Below are 23,806 nucleotides of genomic sequence, written 5' to 3' on the forward strand. Positions count from 1 at the left end.
CACATAGAAACACCTCGGTTCTTTGTAATGGCTCTGCTGAGCAAGAGGGAGGAAGACGTAGGAAACTTGAGGAAGGATTTGAGTGTATTCGACAGTTGTAAAGTAACAAAGATCGAAGAGTTCTTAAATGCAGAATTTTATCATACGAGAACTTACGGCTGAACTGGAGAAATGTTGTTTACAGCCTGTTATACGACACTTATACGAAACTTCGTCAATCCTACTATAATAGAAACGATGGATCCGGTGCCTACTCAACCCACAGACATTTAAAGAGCTAGTGCGTAATGTCGTTATGGACTATTCGAAGCAAAATGAACATATTATGAGTGGGCTGATTGATGTGCGTATAGAATTTGAGTCATTGGACAATTTCCCTAAAGAAACTTCTGCATACACATTATTACTGCATGGAAGGGTGACAAATTACTGTTCACTGCCTGGAATAAAGCAACGAATAACACAAGTTAACGAGCAATGCGTCACATCCACAGCATTTCACGACGGGACCTCAGAGCGCAACGCTATTGCCGGCAGTCAAGGCTTTTACGACGTATTCAGCAGTTCGTGTTTAAAGACATAGCATTTCTAGTTTTATGAACATTGGACGTGTAACAGCGACATTCTCTGCAACTGCTGCGGCTCCTAAACCCTTCAAAACTGTGTTATAACTAGGAGAACTGTTTTAAACTTGAGACGAAATCGTCATTCAATGAACTGGGACAAGCCCACCGTGTTTCTCGAGTATGCGCTAAAGACGTTCCGGATGCTCGCAACGAGACACTCTGAACAAGAAGAAGAACAAGCTCACTGAATTTTTACCCCATTCATTTTACCATAGTGAAAAAATAACTAGCGCATCCGTTCAGACCACACGTACAGCGAAGTGTGAAGTAAGACCCAATTGTGTAGATACAATATGTGATCAAAAGTATCCGGACACCTGACTGAAAATGACTTAGACATTCCTGGCGCCCTCCATCGGTAATGCTGGAATTCAATATGGCGTTGCCCCACCCTTAATCTTAATGACAGCTTCCACCCTCGCAGGCATATGTTCAATCAGGTGCTGGAGGTTTCTTGGGGAATGGCAGCCCATTCATCACGAAGTGCTGCACCAAGGAGAGGTATCCATGTCGGTCGGTGAGGCATGGCACGAAGTGGGCGTTCCAAAACATCCAAAAGGTGTTCTGTAGGATTCAGGTCAGGACTCTGTCCAGGCCAGTCCATTACAGGGATGTTACTGTCATGTGACCACTCCGCCACAGGCCGTGCATTATGAACATGTGCCCGATAGTGCTGAGAGGTGCAATCGCCATGCCCGAACTGCTCTTCAACAGTGGTAAGCAAGAAGGTACTTAAAACATCAATGTAGGGCTGTGCTGCTGAGATAGTGCCATGCCAAACAACAACGGGTGTAAGCCCCCTCCATGAAAAACACCACTACACCACAACACCACCGCCTCCGAAATTTACTGTTGGCACTACACACGCTGGGAGACGACGTTCACTGGGCATTCGCCATACCCACACCCTGTCATCGGATCGCCACATTGTGTACCGTGATTCGTCACTCCACACAACGTTTTTCCACTGTTCAGTGGTCCAATGTTTACGCTCCTTACACCAAGCGAGGCGTCGTTTGGCATTTGCCAGCGTGAAGTGTGGCTTATAAGCAGCCACTCGACCATGAAATCCAAGTTTTCTCACCTCCCGCCTGTCATAGTACTTGCAGTGGACCCTGACACACTTTGGAATTCCTGTGCGATGGTCTGGATAGATGTCTACCTATTACACATTACGACCCTCTTCAATTGTCGGCAGTCTCTGTCAGTCAACAGACGAGGTCGGCCTGTACACTTTTGTGCTGTACGTGTCCCTTCACGTTTCCACTTCACTATGCCATTGAAAACAGTGGACCTATGGATGTTTGGGAGTGTGGAAATCTCGCGTGCAGACGTATGACACAAGTGACACCCTATCACCTGACCACGTTCGAAGTCCGTGAGTTCTGCGGAGCGCTCCATTCTGCTCTCTGTCTAATGACTATTGAGGTCGCTGATACGGAGTATCTGGCAGTTGGTGGCAGCACAATGCACCTAATATGAAAAAAGTATATTTTTGAGGGTGTCATAGTGTATAATAGTACCTGCATTCGGAAATTATTGCTTCCTATAGCACCAAGAAGATGCAAGCTTGTAAAAATAAATAAGAGGCTCAGGCAGTAGGTGTCCACTACAGTCATCATAGGCATTTAGTCGTTGACGAGCATGAAATGTATTTTGGCAGCATTATCTGTGGATTCTGTTGTGGCTAAATAGTCCTATTCTGGAGCTACAGATTCTCTCGCAGTGATGGCATACTCAGTTGGTGTTGACTGAATGGTGTAACAGGTTAGTTCCTCTCATGAGCTCTAGTTCCCTTCTGCGATCTCTCTTCCTATTCTCCTACAATTGTCTCTGATTTCCAAAATTAAGTGTTCCTTGGTGAACAATTTGTCGCCATTTGGATCTATCTAGGGGTGCAGTTTCCCTATCATTTATATTTATTTGACATTTTGTCATATTTGGCTTGAGGATATCTTTATATCGTTTTGTTTGCCCTCCCTGATTGCGCTGACCATTCTTCAATGGGAAGAACATGATTTTTTTAGGGAGATGGGAATCTGGAATGCGGATGATATGACCAGCCCAGCGGAGTTAGTGTATGACAATTTTTGTTTCAACGCTGTTGGAGTTGGTTTCTTCCAAAATACTGTGGTTTTTTGCAGATCCTGCACCTTTACTTTCAATATTCTCCTTATTCAGCGTTGGTGGTATTTTTCTAAGGACTTTAAGTGACGCCTGTTAGTGGTCCATGTTTCACATCCTTAAAGAAGTGTAGCTATGATAATGGCATTGTAGATTGAAAGCTTAGTTTTAACACTCAAATCATGGTTATCAAACACTCTTTTCAAAAGACGACCATATACAGTACTTGCACACTTTAGTCGGTGTTGAATTTCTTCGTCTGTGTTTGAATTCGCAGAAAGAAAGCGTCCAAGGTATGGAAAATACTCTACAGTCTCTAGAGGTGTTTCATCAACTGTGATTACTGAAGCTGCTGCAGCGGAATTTGGAGCTAGTTTATAGAGAACTTTCGTTTTGTCTGTGCTAAGCTCTAGACCAATGTTCTAGTTATTTTGCTTTTAGCTCGGAGTCTGCTAAGATTAAATAGCTTACCATCAGTCCTATAAGTAGTTCAACATCCACGGTAGGTTTTCCTTAGCAAGGTGAAGTATGGTTCCCACAAACATCGAGAATAGACTAGGTACAATAACACATTCGCGCTTGACTCCTGTGGTAATCTCAAGCGTTTCTCCGGGTCCATAGCTGGCAAGGACAGCGACATTCATGTTGCCATGTAGAAGCCGAAGTATTTCGATGTATTTTCCAGGACATCCATTTGATGCCAGAATTTTACAGAGTGCTTCTCTATCAACAGAGTCAAAGGCTATGAACACCATGTACAGGTGTTGGTTCTGTTCTTTAGATTTTTCTTGAATTTTCCTTGCACTGAAAATCACATCCACCGTGCCTTGACTAGGTCTAAAGACGCACTGAGTTTCAGGTAAGGTTTTTTTCAGACAGAGGAAGTAGTCGGTTGGAGAGAATCCTAGCAGTGATATTTCCAGCTGTTGAGAGTGGTGATATTCCTCGACAGTTTCCACAATGAGCCTCATCGCCTTTTTTGAATATAATAATAATAGCGGTGTCACGCAGATCTGCAGGTGTTTTCTCAGTGTTCCATATCTTGATAATAAGGATGTGAAAATTTTTGATTAATTCGGTGCCGCCATTTTTAAATAGTTCTGCCAGTATTCCATACAGTCCAGAAGCTTTGTCATTCCTCAGCTGCTGGATATTTTCTTCAACTTCTTCATGGGAAGGGGCATCACTAATATGGTCTTCAATGTTTTTTTGTAAAAACGGCCTCGCGCACCTGTGAATCTCTGTTCAGAAGTTCTGCAAAGTGCTCCTTCCACCCAGAGCCGATAGATGCCGAGTCTTTAAAAAGTTGTGTACCGTCTCTAGAGCGAAGGGGGTTTTGGCCTTTTTTGGAAGGGCCATAGTTCGCTTTTGTGGCAGTGAAGAAGGCTCTGGAGTTGTTGGTTGCTGCTAAATTTTTCCTTTCTGTTGATTTTGTAGTCCACCATTGATTTTTCCGAGCTCTGGTTTTCCTTTGAACATCAGCTTTGTCATGAAGATAATCTTAAATTTTGTGGACTGATTTTGGATCATTTTGCAGGCGTTGTAGGCCTTTCCTTTTTTTTATCTAACATGCTTTGAATTTCCTAATCATTTTCGTCAAGCCAGTCTTGATGTTTTCTTTCAATGAATGCAGTTGCCGGCCGGAGTGGCCGTGCGGTTCTAGGCGCTACAGTCTGGAGCCGAGCGACCGCTACGGTCGCAGATTCGAATCCTGCCGCGGGCATGGATGTGTGTGATGTCCTTACGTTAGTTAGGTTTAAGTAGTTCTAAGTTCTAGGGGACTGATGACGTCAGCAGTTAAGTCCCATAGTGCTCAGAGCCATTTGAACCATTTTTGAATCCAGTTGATTCTTGGCAAGCCGAAAGCATGATGATTCTCGGTATTGCCCAGTGTTCTTCAACATTGTCAGGATACTCAGCAGGCATCTTTTGCTTCACAGTGTCCTGGAAGTTCTTTTGGACCTCTTTATCTTTCTGTCGTTCAATATTTAGCAAATGTTTTATTTATTCCTTTTGCTTCCACCGTTTGGGTGGCAATTGTAGAACCATTACTGAATGGACCATTCGATGATTTGTCCAGCAGTCATCAGCATGAACTACTGCTCTTGTGATCCTCACATCACATCGATCTCTAGATCGCATGATCACATACTCTATGAGATGCCAGTGTTTTGATCTGGGGTCCTTAACATCGGTTTGCTGCAGATTCTTGAGCATATTTTAAGTTAGAATACAATAAATATCGACAGATCAACACGGATTTAGAAATCATCACTAGTACGAAATTCAGTTATCCTTTTTCTCGCGCAATGTCCTTCGAATTATGGATGAAGTGCAACAAACACATTATCTGTTCCTAGATTTCCAGAAAGTATGTGATATGGAGCCGCGCTGCAGACTGCTAACAATGGTCCAAGTATACAGAATAGGTCTCAGATATGTGAGGGACTCAATTTCTTTTTAAGTAATGGAACCCAGTGTCTTGTCCTGGATAGTAAGTGTTAACTGGAGACATAGATACTGTAAGGGAAGTGTGATAGGTCTGTTCTTTTGCTCTATATGCAAACCCCATGAGCAAAACCCCGCGGTGTGTGGATGTGAAATCATGCCGGAATGATGGATCTGCCCAGACTCTGTCACACACTCATTAAGACAGAACGTTAAATTTTACTTGTCCAACGGAATCGCTATGTCAAAAGTGATCCTAACATGGAGTCCTAAGGGAGGGGGTGGGGGGGTGGTAGGGGGGTTGCTATAAAATCCTACTGAATGACTATTTTTACTCATCAACAAACAATAACAGTTAATGAAAAGAAACTACAGGTTACTTCAATTGAAATACAAATAAAATTAAATTGGTATTTTATTGTATTAAAAGCAGTGACATAGCATAAGACTCACTGACATTACTATTTGAAAAAGTGATTACAGCAAAAGTATGAAGTAACTGGGGGAATGCTGCCATATCTTAGGTTCACACTCAGTATTTAATATGAATGCAACCCACCAAATGCTTTAGTTACTCCAGTAGTTGATTGAATAATAAATGACAACGATACTATCGCTAGAACTGGGATTAGTTGTACTGTGGCAACGTGGCTGTACGTGGTCTCATGTGAAGAACAAGAATCTCACTCGTCAGGACTCGGACACTGTGAAATCCCATCCTCCGTCTGGGCTCAGAGTCCTCGACGTAAAAACCAGCAACCTCTCACGTTCCATATCCGTTTTTACATGACCCTGCTCCCGACTCTGCTGTTTGCAACTTCTGGCCGCAAACGCTAATCGGGAGTAATGTTACTGTTTCCGCCAATAGCGTGAAAAACTGTAACGCTTAATAAATTCCCACCACAGAATGTCTCCATACATTGGCTAGTCAGAGCACATCTTCCTCACCAGTTTTCTCTGAGAATTTCTGTCTGACATCATTAGGTGATGGGTGAATCAAAGCAGTGTTTATACACTTCTGTATTTCCAGATGTGATGGGAGTTCCGTGAAGCTTCTTCTCTCATCATGTAAGCCCAGACATTCCAAAACTTGTGATTTTACACTATAAATTATTAGGTGGCAGCCAGCACTTGAGACTACCATCCTCAGCCTTCCAGAGCCAAACCATGCTGACTACCGTGAACTCCGTCTTAGCTGGACTGGCGGAGGAGTTCCGTGAGCCATCTCATGTGGCTAGTTGACACGCGTAAGCCAGAACAAAGCCTATAAAAGCCGTTTAGTTTCCCCTGTCACTCTCATAGTTCTGAGCCAACTGAACCATGACAAAAGGCAAATGAATTTATAACATAAATGGCCGGAGACAAGCCACGCGGCTTCTAACCTTTGCCATATACACTCCTGGAAATGGAAAAAAGAACACATTGACACCGGTGTGTCAGACCCACCATACTTGCTCCGGACACTGCGAAAGGGCTGTACAAGCAATGATCACACGCACGGCACAGCGGACACACCAGGAACCGCGGTGTTGGCCGTCGAATGGCGCTAGCTGCGCAGCATTTGTGCACCGCCGCCGTCAGTGTCAGCCAGTTTGCCGTGGCATACGGAGCTCCATCGCAGTCTTTAACACTGGTAGCATGCCGCGACAGCGTGGACGTGAACCGTATGTGCAGTTGACGGACTTTGAGCGAGGGCGTATAGTGGGCATGCGGGAGGCCGGGTGGACGTACCGCCGAATTGCTCAACACGTGGGGCGTGAGGTCTCCACAGTACATCGATGTTGTCGCCAGTGGTCGGCGGAAGGTGCACGTGCCCGTCGACCTGGGACCGGACCGCATCGACGCACGGATGCACGCCAAGACCGTTGGATCCTACGCAGTGCCGTAGGGGACCGCACCGCCACTTCCCAGCAAATTAGGGACACTGTTGCTCCTGGGGTATCGGCGAGGACCATTCGCAACCGTCTCCATGAAGCTGGGCTACGGTCCCGCACACCGTTAGGCCATCTTCCGCTCACGCCCCAACATCGTGCAGCCCGCCTCCAGTGGTGTCGCGACAGGCGTGAATGGAGGGATGAATGGAGACGTGTCGTCTTCAGCGATGAGAGTCGCTTCTGCCTTGGTGCCAATGATGGTCGTATGCGTGTTTGGCGCCGTGCAGGTGAGCGCCACAATCAGGACTGCATACGACCGAGGCACACAGGGCCAACACCCGGCATCATGGTGTGGGGAGCGATCTCCTACACTGGCCGTACACCACTGGTGATCGTCGAGGGGACACTGAATAGTGCACGGTATATCCAAACCGTCATCGAACCCATCGTTCTACCATTCCTAGACCGGCAAGGAAACTTGCTGTTCCAACAGGACAACGCACGTCCGCATGTATCCCGTGCCACCCAACGTGCTCTAGAAGGTGTAAGTCAACTATCCTGGCCAGCAAGATCTCCGGATCTGTCACCCATTGAGCATGTTTGGGACTGGATGAAGCGTCGTCTCACGCGGTCTGCACGTCCAGCACGAACGCTGATCCAACTGAGGCGCCAGGTGGAAATGGCATGGCAAGCCGTTCCACAGGACTACATCCAGCATCTCTACGATCGTCTCCATGGGAGAATAGCAGCTTGCATTGCTGCGAAAGGTGGATATACACTGTACTAGTGCCGACATTGTGCATGCTCTGTTGCCTGTGTCTATGTGCCTGTGGTTCTGTCAGTGTGATCATGTGATGTATCTGACCCCAGGAATGTGTCAATAAAGTTTCCCCTTCCTGGGACAATGAATTCACGGTGTTCTTATTTTAATTTCCAGGAGTGTATATTTCTTTCTTTCTTGTGGCCTTTGGCCCGCTGCAACGCGGGGTCGGCCAGATTATTATTGATTTGGCAGTGTTAGTTGCTGAGATTGGCCGGATGCCTTTCCTGCCGCCACCTCGAACCTCCAGGGATGGAATTAGGGTACCCCAGCTGTCTGCATCTAGGGCAAGCCATGGAATAGTGCGAACGTTTTCAAATGTCTGCGAGTCGGGTAACTGGGGCGGAACGTGGGGACAAGCCTGGTATTCACCTAACAGGATGTGGAAAACCTCCTAAAAACCACAACCAAGCTGGCTGGCAGACCGGCCCTCGTCGTTAATCCGCAGGGGGGATTCGATCCGTGGCCGGCGCACCTACCCGAGTCCAGGAAGCAGCGTATTAGCGCTCTCGGCTAATCTTGTGGGTCTTTCCCTGGAGGAAAGACGACGCTCTTTTGGCGAAACACTATTGAGAAGTATTAGAAAACTGCCATCTACGATAGACTGCAAAACGACCCTAAAATCATCAAAATACATCTCATGCAAGGACTCCGAATAAAAGATACGAGTAAGAGAAGTCACAGCTTGTATGGAAGCATAATACACATTCGTTTTTTCCTCGTTCCATTTGCAGGTTGAACAGGGATTCGTTTTTTCCTCGTTCCATTTGCAGATGGAATAGGGAGGGGAATAAGTAGCAGTAGTACAAGGTACCAACCGCCATACATCGAATGGTGCCTTGCGAAGTGTGTGTGTAGCTGTAGATACGTACTTGTGCGCGCACATGCTCTACAGGGTGCCCCAGAAGGAATAGTCAATATTCAGAAATATGACAGGAACGATCATTAGAAGCAAAAAATTCTAGTAAACATGGGCTCTAAACTGCATACTTTAAGAGCTATGGACTCATCTTCTTCGATACTGCGAAACAAATCTCTTCCATTGCATGCTCTTTGCTTTCCATATTTTGACCGGTGGTAGAGTCAACCAAAACAAGCAAAAAATTTCCAGTAAATATGGGCTCTAAAGTGAGTACCTTAAGAGCTATGAACACTTCTTTACCTTCGCTACTGAGACACACATATCAGCTACTCAACAAATGTCTAAAGCTGTTAAGGTACGCACGTTTGAATCTACATTTACTATACAATTTTGTCTTGCATTGGTTTATGCTATCTTCGTTCAAAATATGGAAAGCGAAGCGCTTGCAGTAGAAGATACTTGTTTCACAGGGCCAAAGATGAAGAAGTGATCATAGATCTTAAGGAAAGCATTTTAGAGCCCATGTGTAATAGACTTTTACCTTCGTATGATTGTTCCTGTCGTGTCCATGAATATTGACCATTCTTTCTGGGACATCCCTTATATGGCACATAAGGGTAAAAAAACGATCTATGTAGGTCATGAATATTTATGACGTGACACGTTGCTTTCGACTGAATCACAGTTTGGACCACATGCCTGTTTCAAAATAGCCTCGCCACATCCATGAAGCGTCGTCATCTCCACGCATGCACGCCTCTTAGTCTTCAAACCTAAGAAATTTTAAGCCAATGTGCTACAGATGATCTTGGAGATACACCTGCCCCCATGCCATATGTGTACATTTTGGACCATATGCCTACAAACTCCAAACTATATGGCCATTTGCCTCTGTTTCATCAGTTCAATAGGATTGATATTACGAGGTTTCCAGTTCATGTGGTACATATCCTGTCTGACTGAGGTGCCTCCTTATAATTTCGTATGCACTACAATGCTTCTTCTGCTAGCGGTTACAGCTGTTGGTGTTCACACTGATGGATTTTGTGTTTGAAGAGGCGTAATACGCATATCCCAGCAATGCCGTTGCCATATCCTCACTGGGATCTGACATTATTTTGAACCTGCCTCGACAGATTCACCACAAAAAAGGGGAAATGTACACATAGATAAATAGACTTAACACTATGATTGTCGCCGTATCGTACTCGTCCATACTCTCTTGGACAGAAAAAAGGTCTAGGACTGCGTTAGTTCATCTATTAAGGCTACTTTCATGCCTTTAGAGCTTTCCGCCTCTTTAACCATATGGGGAATCTGCTGCCTACCAACAGTGTGGAAACTGTGTATTTCTGCTTGACGAAAGGCGCCCTGTTGTTAGATTTGTTGGCCTCCCTGCAGAAGCGGCGAGACCAACTAACCCATTAGCCCAGGAAACTCAAACCCTGGAACCTTACTACAGTAGCACCTATTGACGTTTGGATGAGGCAGGCACAGGGTCCGACCCTGTGGTCCTTTTGGCCTCTCAAGTTTGTTTGACGCATGCCTGTAGAGGCAGCTGTTGTCGTTCTTCCTGCCTTCTCATCAAAATGGGAGCGACAGAGATGGATGATATTAGCAGCGTCTTCCTAGTCGCCAGCTCGTCCATTTTCCAATCGACTGGGCCGCTAGTTCTCGTGACGAATTGGCGGCTGAAACAGGGTGCCATATTCTTAGGGCCACTTCCTATATCGCTGTAGTGACCGGGACGACGTTTGGAGGCTGTACGGGTAGAGACCAGGTCCCACCAACTTCTGGTAGCAGCCTCTAACGTGGCTTCAGGGTCTGCATTGAACTGCGCATACATTCATGTCGACATAGACGTATTTCTTGTGTTGAAGTCTAACTCTGACGGTCTCCAAAGCCGCAGATAGTTCTCGTGTAAACATAGTTATCCTTTGAAAATTACGGTTACTGGTTTACTTTCTCGATCCGCACCCTCCCAATGCTCCTCCAGACGACTGATTAATTGAATGTCACTAAGTTACATAATATTTTTCATTATTTTCACAAAAATCACATTGACCTATAGGTTTACACACATTTCCTCAGAATTAAATGTCGCTTATAATCTTTTCATGGGTTTGGCTCAATGTAATATCGCAGTAGAACCCACAGATTGAATGTGACTAAGCAAACTGAAATACTGATGGAGATTCTTCAGACCAAAAACGCACTTCCTTCTCTCATAGAGGCGATATGAACTTGGAAAGCGAGAGGTTCAGCTTAATCTGATGTTCAAGACATAACAGTACATTATAGTGTTCCTCACGCAAAATATGGAACGCTATGTTAAGTCTATCTGCAAGACATATCCAATATCGACATCACTTAGAACTTTTGAAAATTCTGCGTCATCGTTTTTTCGTAGATAAACCGTTACAATCCTTCAGTAGCTAAATACTGTCACATATCAAACCGGTATAAGTAGTTAGCACCTAAATACACTCCTGGAAATGGAAAAAAGAACACATTGACACCGGTGTGTCAGACCCACCATACTTGCTCCGGACACTGCGAAAGGGCTGTACAAGCAATGATCACACGCACGGCACAGCGGACACACCAGGAACCGCGGTGTAGGCCGTCGAATGGCGCTAGCTGCGCAGCATTTGTGCACCGCCGCCGTCAGTGTCAGCCAGTTTGCCGTGGCATACGGAGCTCCATCGCAGTCTTTAACACTGGTAGCATGCCGCGACAGCGTGGACGTGAACCGTATGTGCAGTTGACGGACTTTGAGCGAGGGCGTATAGTGGGCATGTGGGAGGCCGGGTGGACGTACCGCCGAATTGCTCAACACGTGGGGCGTGAGGTCTCCACAGTACATCGATGTTGTCGCCAGTGGTCGGCGGAAGGTGCACGTGCCCGTCGACCTGGGACCGGACCGCAGCGACGCACGGATGCACGCCAAGACCGTTGGATCCTACGCAGTGCCGTAGGGGACCGCAACGCCACTTCCCAGCAAATTAGGGACACTGTTGCTCCTGGGGTATCGGCGAGGACCATTCGCAACCGTCTCCATGAAGCTGGGCTACGGTCCCGCACACCGTTAGGCTGTCTTCCGCTCACGCCCCAACATCGTGCAGCCCGCCTCCAGTGGTGTCGCGACAGGCGTGAATGGAGGGACGAATGGAGACGTGTCGTCTTCAGCGATGAGAGTCGCTTCTGCCTTGGTGCTAAAGATGGTCGTATGCGTGTTTGGCGCCGTGCAGGTGAGCGCCACAATCAGGACTGCATACGACCGAGGCACACAGGGCCAACACCCGGCATCATGGTGTGGGGAGCGATCTCCTACACTGGCCGTACACCACTGGTGATCGTCGAGGGGACACTGAATAGTGCACAGTACATCCAAACCGTCATCGAACCCATCGTTCTACCATTCCTAGACCGGCAAGGGAACTTGCTGTTCCAACAGGACAATGCACGTCCGCATGTATCCCGTGCCACCCAACGTGCTCTAGAAGGTGTAAGTCAACTACCCTGGCCAGCAAGATCTCCGGATCTGTCCCCCATTGAGCATGTTTGGGACTGGATGAAGCGTCGTCTCACGCGGTCTGCACGTCCAGCACGAACGCTGGTCCAACTGAGGCGCCAGGTGGAAATGGCATGGCAAGCCGTTCCACAGGACTACATCCAGCATCTCTACGATCGTCTCCATGGGAGAATAGCAGGCTGCATTGCTGCGAAAGGTGGATATACACTGTACTAGTGCCGACATTGTGCATGCGCTGTTGCCTGTGTCTATGTGCCTGTGGCTCTGTCAGTGTGATCATGTGATGTATCTGATCCCAGGAATGTGTCAATAAAGTTTCCCCTTCCTGGGACAATGAATTCACGGTGTTCTTATTTCAATTTCCAGGAGTGTACTTCATGTAACATTTACCAGTAGTTGTGTTAAACATTTCTTTTACTCTTCGTTTAAAATTCCCCTTGTCATGACTATGGGGACATTGGCAAAGTACTGCACGAATAATACACTCAGTGAATAACATATGTCGATAAGAGTTCAAAGTAACAACTCAAATTTATGCTCTTTAAAACTGAATTATATGCTGACACAGGAGCAGTGTAGTAGCGGATGAGCTTTAAATTGTATTTTGAATAACAAATATTGTAGGAATGTTTAGAAATATCCTTAAGGAGACATTTACCTGGGATCATATACATTCTACAGAAATATATGTCTCCATTTTGGTGTTGTTGAATTCCTACCACACTCACTTAATGGGTTCTTATTCCACATTCGTTACGGCAACACCTCCACTTTTAATAAAAAAATTCAGAAATACCAGATAGTCGTTGGTTTTTAAGCGTTTCTTCAGTGAATCCAGATGTTTGTACGACAAAAAACGTTAACGTGCAACTTACCGAAATCTTGCATTATTGGGAGTTGCAGTTCGAGCGGGATGCATATATTTCTGAAACCATGTGTCAAACACTATTTGAGAAACTGCATGCATAAATCCGCATGACCAGACCTCCGCGTGCACCATATCCAGACGAAAGCACTCACTGAAAATAACTTCACATGGAGTTTATAAAATGTGAGAATACTGACTGCTACGTTTCATCTGGTGTTCCAAGTACTCCCACAGAAAATGTATGGGACCAAGATCTGACGCTTTAGCGGCTCGGTGGAGATCCGATAGGGTATTTGAGTGTTTGAAAAATCATGAACGTGTATGTGTGGCCTTGAGAACACGATTGATGTTATCCTGGAAGACTGGTGTGTTACCAGCATACTCATTTTGAAGATGTGGAAGAAAGGGCAATACCTAATCAACGAGAATGTTGAAATAAACACTTTGGTTCATGTTAACACTGACCTGAATGAGCACACTTAAGTCATTGTCATAAAAAAATATCTCTGAAACATCAGAGATTCACCTCTGGCCTGAACTACACTTTCCACACACTGTGGGGAAACGCCTCATTGGAGCGTCCATGTACTCGACGCCTAGGGTCATTTAAAAAGAGGCACTATTGTGACTCGTTGGACCACACTGCAAGCCTTCAGTAACTGTTTCGCAGTTTCTGTGATGTGTGACCCAATGAAGACATGCAGCTTTATGTGACACAGTGAGAAATGGCCTCTTCCGAGGTATTCGACTCCAAATTTCCATTGTGTGCAGACGCCTTCAAAATTTTCACTCGGATTGAGATGGATCTGAATTCACTGACAGCAGCTACTCCTGTTAGGTTTGACACCAGTTGTCATTGATAAGGCTTGGCACTTGTCTTTGGAACTTATTGGTTACGATTTATTTACGACTACCGTTCTTACGCCATGTTACATAGCTGCGAGTGGTGCACCGTTCTATGTAGACATGTTGGACATTGTGTGTTGAAACACCTACAAATTTTACAAAATTTATTCACGATGTAGTTATCGTCACTTCGTCCAAGCATGATGGATCCCATCTGTCATTTAGTAACCCCTCAATGTCGACCCATCCTACTGTGCTGATTCCATACAACAGACTAGCTTATATCCACCACTTCACTGTCATGACTTACGTCAGTGAAGGATGGTCACAAGACGGCTTGGTAGCAGTCCTGCACCGTCTTACTAGCTCCTCATCCAGGCTGTAAATGCCCAACGGATGTTGACCGGCCACTGTGGCAGTGAGTACACTGCTCTCCCAGCCGTTTTGCAGATTTTCAAATCTGTGGATCCGCTGTTACTTACTAGGTAGCTCCTCATCACGAGGCTGAGTGCACCCCACACCATTCGTCGTAGCAAGGAAAAATTCTTGTCAACACCAGTAATCGAATCCACGTCCTCCACATGGTAGCCATCTATGCTGGCCACTCAGCTTCGGATGTTCTACACCATCTACGGTGCTCCAAAGTGACCAGTGTGCTCTTTAAGTGATGGATTTTATTTTGTCTGGTGTGTGTACATTCTTTAAGAAAAATTGCTTGTAAATTTAACTGGTGACATAATCAGTTAATCAGTAAATGCTACATTCAATTTCTCAGTCCAGTTTTCTCCAGTGATCCATCATTAGCTTAGCATGAAGCATGCTTTTATTCTGTGGAAACCAAACAACGAAACCGTTCGCCCACAGTGAGTTCGAAGCGATTGCAGCCACTTACTTACCACGTGTTTGCACGTGCGCGACTCTCCCACATCCCTCCACCTCCAGCGTGAGGTGTTCAGTAGCAGTGTCCTCTCAATTTGACACTGATGGCTAGTTTCGAGGTATCCAAGCACCTGCTGGATGTGTAAAGTGTCAGGTGCCGAAGTGGAAAAAATGCATGAGGTGACACGATCACTGCGTAGTCCGGCACTATAGATGGCTCTACAGGTGTAGAATTCTGGTAACGCACAAGGAGCTCACCGTTCAGCGCACTTTGTTGTAGATAAGGCTTCGCTGCAAACGATCCCTATGTGTTTCCATGTTGACCAAACGACATCACCAGTCACTACTGCACTGGGCACAGGATGATCGAGATTGGATCCTGGCTCAATGGAAATGTATCGCATGGTTGGATGAATCACTTTTCTTAATTACATCAGGACGATAATCCTGTCCCAATGCTCTGTCATCCATACGAACGGCTGCTCGAAACACGCAACCCACCAAGTAAACAGGCCGATGGAGGCAGTGTTTTCCTAAAGAGGACATTCATATGCTCGTCTTTGAGACCTGTAGTAGAAGTCGAAGGCACTGTGGTAGCTGTGGAATACGTGAATATTATCGCGGACCACCCATATCCCTTCCCATGCACTGTCTTCCACCGATGGCTACGACAACTTCCACGAAGATAACTGTCTGTGTCAAACGTCAGAATTGTGCTACAGTGGCTTAAGGAGCATGATAGTGAACTCACGTCGATGTCCTGGCTACCAGATTCATCTGATCTGAACCCGGTTGGACGAATCTGGGCCGGTATGGGGCGCAAGATCCATGACCACAAATTTAAGTAAATTGCGTGACCTGTGAGAAGACATCTGGTCCCACTTAAAACCGGAAACCTATAAGGACTCCATGGCCTGCAGAATCGTTGATGTAGTGCATTCCAAATGTGTACCAAGAAACTATTAAGCAGGTGGTCATCAGCGTACGTGTTGTAACACCCCACCCGTCACTTACCTGATTTTGGCGTGTGTTCACCCCAGCTAATTGACTAACAGATCAACAGAGAGTGCAAAACTGCCGCAATATCGGATAACGCAAAGAATGTAATAAGGCCCTGTGGATCCTAATTGAACTGCGGTGGGCCGGCCGGAGTGGCCGTGCGGTTCTAGGCACTACAGTCTGGAGCCGAGCGACCGCTACAGTCGCAGGTTCGAATCCTGCCTCGGGCATGGATGTGTGTGATGTCCTTAGGTTAGTTAGTTTTAATTATTTCTAAGTTCTCGGCGACTGATGACCTCAGAAGTTAAGTAGCATAGTGCTCAGAGCCATTTGAACTGCTGTGGCAGTGTTGACATTAATTAATGCAGAATTGATCACTTTTAATTAAAAAGGGGTGCACGTTATTGTTATATTCAGCTGTGAAGACCAGATGCAAATGTTGAACATACAATTAATTAAGAAAGTGACTTGGGATTTCAACTACTTGATTGAAAACAGATGCAGTCGATTAGCACAACTTTATTTTAACTCACGACCTTCAATCATCACATTACATGACTCTCCTAACAGGCAGTGGGAATAAATTGCGTTTACGTGGAGTAAAGCGCGATAAATCAAAATTACTTCCTATAGACTGACCCAGGTGTAATGCGAAGTGCGAGAAGAATTCTACAATACGCGGCCCATGAAACCCTCGTGGAAACTTTGCCGACATGATCCAACAAATTAATCAGGGGCCTAACTCAAGCCGGAGCGGGCGCAATATCACCGTATTCAGCGTGGCGGGGCGTCGTCGTTGTGCGGGCGTCTGCCGGCCTCGTGGTGCTGCAAGGCTGCGCTCGTCTATTCACTCCTAGCTATCTTGCTCAGTACATAGCTGAACGAAAACTTTCTATCTCCAAGCTCAATCGTTCCGTTTGCTAAGTCCTAAATTGCAGAGATGCTCACTCTCTCTCAGGCAAGCTGAGTAAAGAACGCCACGTCCGCACTCTAGGCAAGCTGAGAACGGAAGAACCTCTACGGACACTTCTGCCAGTCCGCTCTTCGCCTCGGTTTCCCCTCCAGCAAAGTCACTTACGCCAATTGCTGCGCAAGTCGCGTTAATTATCCGTCGCTTCGCACCGCTGACCAATGCCTGCTCTGGGAAGTGAAAAAATTCCCACAAAATTTCCCTTACTCTCAACTTCTGCTATTTAGCTCCTTCCAGGCCACCCATCAAGGTTAGCATCTGCATAAAATACCAATTTTTCCGAAATTCTGACCCCCAGGAGAGTACTTGAAATTCCTTGGTCCTACTTTCCCATCGGAGGCCGGCGTATTTCATTCTGTCGCTCTTCGCCTGATTTACTTCAGACTCTGCGGACCGTGAATTCAGCGTGAAGTTGATATAGTCACGACGAATATTTCGGCCTCTGTTGACCGCTTCACCGTAGCTTTGCGCGGTTTTATCGCATGTTTCACTGAAAACGGGACTACGGACATTTATCAACAGGTGTACAAGTTCTCCGTCTGCTTCCCGGTACACCAGCATGGGGTCAACCACCCCCTCACTGTCACTCATCTTAAGGCAGCTGGAGGCCGCGCCCCGTTACCGCTTTCTCAGAGTTTGAGCTGCCATAAGGTGCCTATTGTCGCTTCACTTCGCCGCTCCCCAGCCGCGCGCCGCCACCCGGCCGCGGTCAACTCTGAATACTTCCCTGGGATAAACTAGCCTCCAGTAAATCGACGCGTTTCCACAAAGTTTTCATGACGCGTGAATTACTTTAAAACCATCATCCAACATTAATCATTCCAATACGTCCATACTATACCCCCTACGAGATGCATTGTACCTTGTCAGTCATTTTGTTCAGCCCTACTGTTCACTCAACGTGAGTTCAGTGATCTTTTATGACTTCATCTAAGGGGCATAGTTCTTGCCATCTTAAAGTGTTAAACGATAGAGTAGCATACATACACATAAAAATCGTCATTTGTGTTCAGAGGCACTGATCTTCAGTGTCCCTACAGTGAGCGTCTGTGGTCGTGGGTCCATCAAGGGAGTAGATTCATTAATTAGCGGGTACCTCATCGTGGGCTGCGATGCTGCCACGACTCCCAATGGTCAGAAGCCACACGTCTCACTCTATCTGGACGTTGTTAAAATGACACCGAAGCATTAGTGAATAAGGGTGAGTAATAATAAATGCTATCAGTGAGAGTGTGTATGTGTCATAATCTGTTGGAAAGCTGAATATATCCTTAACGGTTATTTATTTATCAGTTTCTTCCGTATTTTTCAGGTATCTTGGGTGAGTCGTTACTTTGTAGAGACCTATTGAAGCATATAGAGGACGAAGACAGGGAGACGCTCAGTAAGCTGGAAGAGAAAGTGGATGATGAAGGAAATGCAAGCAGTGATAGCTACTTTATTATACCTTTACATAATGATGATTTCTCCGCCAAGAGCTGTTACTCCGCATGTCTTTACTCAAGGTGTTTTTAGTAAAGAGACCTTCTTTGCTTGTAGCATTCCGAACAATCCCGCCATACAGTGCATTATATCTTTGAGACACGACGTTGACCTCGCAAAAATATGCTGAGGCTGTAACAAAACTACTGTATTCCTGGAGTCAATCTGACGATATTTCCTGTAGTACTTCACTAGCGGAAATGTAGGAAACTTCTATGACAGGTAAATTCTGAGAGTTCGCAGATGACACCCAGTGAGTGCCGTTGACCCAGTATACAGAGATTCTTTTCATTTTTCATTGCCAGATGATGTTTTAAGTGTAAAATATTGACAACACTTGTTTTGGTTAGTCACTTTTGAATTGTGAGAGAAGCCAAAAGAATTACCCAAGGCGTGCTGTCAGTTATCACATGATGTAAGTTTGTAATCATTACAAACGTAATGGCATTGAGTTTCCTGTCAAGCTCCAGGACATTGTTTGAGAGATGTAACTTACATATTTTGATAAATTTGAATGATCTGCATAAAAGTGAGCAAAAAAAAAGATTGATTAAGAAATAAAAGATTCTGGTCAGAATTCTTCATTTGATCTTGCTAGATAATTGAAGCGCTCATGCAGATTTGTTGCTAATATCTGATGAAAATTTCACTGAGTAACATTACATCACTGGCACAAATATAATGACGAAAAATAATCCCAACACCAAGAAGGAGTTGTGTGACATAAACGAAAGTTGGTAGGGGCGTTTCTGTATCTAACAGGTGATGTTTATTCGCATTTCGCGTCAGTCATATAAGTGTGGCGCTAGTAGTGCCACTATCAGAATGTAAATTCGGATTGCTTTAAATATACACTGTAACGGTCGTGAGCGTTTCTTACCTTTAAGAATGGACGTCGTGAGTTGATGTTAGTCAAGAATGTCTTGAAGGCGACAAAGACGCCATTAACAGCACCTCACTAAGTTTAAACGAGGACTTGTAATAGGGCTACGGAAGCTCGATGTTCCTTCTTCGATACTGCAAAAAGGCTTGATAAGAATGTAGCTACTGTACGTGACTGCTGGCAGCGGCGGTCTCGAGGATGTACAGTTTCAAGGAGACCGGGCTCCGGACAGCCACGTGGTACTACCGGAAAGGAGGTCCTTGTGTTCGGGGTGTTCGGGGTATGGCTCTGGAATACATGCATACAGCATAGCAGTTACACCGGTTATTAATGTACCAGCATTTCACATTTGCAATGACTTATCTCTCGCTTACATTAACCAGTGATTTCACAACATTAATGACTTAAATAAGTTACCTAGACGAATGTATTCCCGAAATTTCATTATTCTACATTAATTATTTGTTGGTGTTGCAATTTTTTTCCCGTCAGTGTACATCCCGATTCATATCCTGCCAACTGTCTGCACATAATGAAGCATCACATGTGTGTGTTCAAATGCTCCAAATGGCTCTGAGCACTATGGGACTTAACATCTATGGTCATCAGTCTCCTATAACTTAGAACTACTTAAACCTAACCAACCTAAGGACATCACACACATCCATGCCCGAGGCAGGATTCGAACCTGCGACCGTAGCGGTCGCGCGGTTCCAGACTGTAGCGCCTAGAACCGCATGTGTGTGTGCTTGAGCGTTTTCACTCATGTAGATTTGTTGGCTACAGGCAAATTCTTGCACCGCAGTTATTTCAAATCAGCAAATGGAGAGAATCCTATGAAATGGCAATTTTTTGTGATTAATTGCATAATATGTAGACAACAGTTACGAGAACGTTATTCCCCTAGCCATGATCGAGGAGGATAATTTATGGTTTCAAAGTACTAATGTATGTGATTTTTGCTAACTGTTGTTTAGCACTGTAGACCAGAAAGCAGGCGACCATTGAGATCTGACTGTTTAATTTTCCGTGCTTCGTACTCAGATCGCAACATATACGACAATTTCCCAGGGTGCATACCTCCATTTCCCCACAGATTGAGTGAGTGTGACATTTCATCATTATTGAAGACTTTGCAAGTATAGAGCCATTACCAGGATGAATACTCTCTCTGCAGCGGAGTGTTGGCTGATCTGAAACCTTCTGTCAGATTAAAACTGTATGCCGATCCGGATCTCAAACACGAGACCTTCGCCTTTCGCTGGCATGTGATCTGTCGACTGAGATATTGAAGTGCGACTCACGACCAGCCGTCACACTATCCTGCTACCTTCCTTACTCCAGGATACTAATCCTACAAGGTAAGCAGAACTTCTGTGGAGTTTCTAAAGTAGGAGAAGTACAGTTGTGAAAGCGGGTCGTGACTCGAGTTTGGATAGTCAGTCGGTAAATCACTTGCCTGTGAAAGATACCAAGTTCGAATCCTCGTCCGACTAAGTTTTAATCTACCAGTAAGTTTCAGATAGAACCATTGAATGATCAAGTTAATGTTCAGCAAACAATCACAGAGCAATAGGTACCGTATCGAATATCACCAAAAGTATGATGCTTTGGTTCTTTGGGTTGTGTGTGTATGTTATGGGCGCTCACCGGCTGTTGTTGCCCAGCATTGAATTGGCGACTGATTATCTGCACTATGGGCGGAACATCCGCTGTTCCCATCCGCGATTGTTGACAGTAACACACGCCTTAGGTTTTTGCACACATAAACTAGCACTGGCTACGGTGGCATCTTCCCCTGAATCGAGGTATGTACTGCACGTTCTTAAAAAGATGGCCACTGTCTGCACGACCTTGGAGATGCGGTGTCCCTTGCAATGTGCACCCACGACCTGGCTGCCATCAGCTACACTGGCATCGCGCGGCTCGCCTCGAGTGTCATGCTAAATTCCAGTACCAGGGAAGACAACTTCCCAGTCGTACGACACTGAGTCTTCGTTCCGCTAAAAGAACGCTATCTCTAACTGAAATGGTCATGAGTGTACGTAGCTGTGTATATAACGATTTGTTTACTTTTTACCAAGATCATTCTATAATAATTTCGTGTGATTCGTGTTATTGTAATATTTGAGAGTCAGAATGATGCTGCTCCTAGTCGATTTGTCCTGTGACTGGGACTGTCCCGCTAAGCGTGCCGGCGCTACGAGCTCCCGAGTTGCCTTTCACATCACGTCGCCGCCGAGCCTTTTTTAACGAGACAATGGCAGCCCGCACGTGGCACGATTTTCTCTCGAACGGAGTTCCATCTACAGAAGCAGCTGTGGGGCCTCGACGTAGAGTTGCATCGAGGGTGAAACCCCGAATTAGACAGTGACGAAATGGCACAGTCACGAACGACTTACACAACACAACTAATGACTGTGTGCTGATCGGTAACAGAGTTTTCATTACTGTAAGAAATCAAACAAAATTTATAAAGTAGAAGAGTCCGTTATGATATTGTGTTATTAATTAGCTTTGGTGTACGTCACGTGCTTCGCGTTGTACATTAATCATTCAAAAAATTAGGAAGTCGTCTAACTCATAATTATTAAGAACGAAGTACCATAAAACAGCACCGCCCACACCTGCTACTGGGTCTTCTACGAAGCAATAACTGAGTTCCTCCCTTTCTTTACTTAACCGAGCAAGCTCTCAGACTTTGATGATGTCAACGCCATACATTCAGTATTATTACTCAGTGTTTATTATTCCTGGTTCTGTTGATTTATGATCTGCTGGCACTTCAAAAGCTCCTCCATGAACCCTCCCTCCAACCATTTGCTTCTCAGATAGTTTAGATATTGTGGAAATATCACACTAACGATAAGTTGCAATGACGGGAAGTAACCAAATTGACCTGTATTAAAGAATATTAGAAATTTAAAATAAGCCATTTATGTTTGCAGGTGTCCTTTTGTCCACATTCACCAACTTGTTTCAATTTCTTTTACGCCTACGTCTCATTCTGTGGGTTTAAGGAAATGGTGCTGGAGCCGTGAGCTCCAGGTGTCTTCTTCAACCAGCTCCTATATTTTCCGAGCTTTAGAACATCACAAAAGGATTTCAGTTCTGAGAGGCCACATGTTTCTTCCTTTAGACGGCTTCTTTTTGTTGATATTTCCGATAATTTCTCGAGTCTTTCATTCACATATCATGCCTGAGATTCACGTTTTATGTACCCATATCCCTGAAGAATATTTATTTACTTTTGCCGCATTTTCCAAGTCTTTCAGTTGGAGATACTATTACATTTGCGTATCAGGTTATTCACTCTCCACTTTTTCTAGTTCCATACGTAACACTTTAAAAATTTCACTTCCACCGACCTAGTATTTTGGAATTATTGCACATATATCTAGTTTTTTCTATTCCATGTGATCAATCACTAAGCTTTGCTGAAACAGTACCCTAAGTCAATATTTTTTTCTCCTTTTCTCACAGACAGCCTATTATACCCATATTCAGCAGGGAGTTCTCTTTTTGAACCGCAGTGCTTTATCAGGTGCCAGAAGAGTCGTACGTTTTAGCCACATAGGAAAACTTGTGTTAGCGAAGAGCAGCAGTATTAAATGTCAGCCGCATTCATGTGTCCAGTCACAGCTGTGTGCCTGCTCTGAGGCAGACAACAACCTCTCGAACACCATGTTCCCCTATCTTGAAGCTATAGTGTTTTTTGACAGCCTCTTCTCCATACTGCTGCTGCTGCTAGACTTCTTCATGTAACCAGATTCATTCACACGCTCAACCTCAATCAAGGCATACACCAGCCTCTTTGCATCCGGTTTGGAGCGCATTAAGAAAGATAATACCTGGTGATCGATCAATACTGAACTGGTCTACCTAACAGATAGAATATGTGTTTTTCGAAGTCCCAATCGACCAAGAACACAGCCTCTTTTTGTGCTTTTTGTACTCCATGCAATAATCAACAACTGACGGATGCAATGAACCTATATTCTGTCCATCAGCCCACATTCCATAAGACTGTAAGTTACATACACAATTAGGAATTTAAGCACCAGAAACTATATTTCCAGAGATATACGTTAAATAACGAAACAATTATATGGGTAATATAGTTTTGAAATGAAAGAAAGAAGCAATGTTTATGTCAAATACCCCACTGACGTCCAGATCATTAGGAACACAAGCACAAGTGAGGATTAGATAAGGATGAGGAGCGAAATTGGCAGTCACCATGTATAAGTGGCCAACCTAGCATTCGTTTTAAGGGAATCCACAAAATGTCTAAGCGTTAGATCAGATTTTGATGCCTTATTCTGTTCATGCGTGACCACTCTAAAACGAAGGATGTCACGAGACTTTCTTCAGTGTGGAAAATGAATAGATCAACAAGTCAAAGTCTTATGTTAAGGATTACTTTAAATAAAGTCCCCAGTAATACGTAAGATGGTTGTTTATTACAGTTTCCGACAGTATTTTACTAGAAAATTTCGAGAAAACCAAATCACGAATAAGGAAGGGAAATTTGATTATGAACGTGACCGTTAATTGATTGAAATAATACATACAATAAAAATAATTTGG

Source organism: Schistocerca cancellata, chromosome 4 (assembly GCF_023864275.1).
Source record: "Schistocerca cancellata isolate TAMUIC-IGC-003103 chromosome 4, iqSchCanc2.1, whole genome shotgun sequence".
Classification (NCBI taxonomy): Eukaryota; Metazoa; Arthropoda; class Insecta; order Orthoptera; family Acrididae; genus Schistocerca; species Schistocerca cancellata.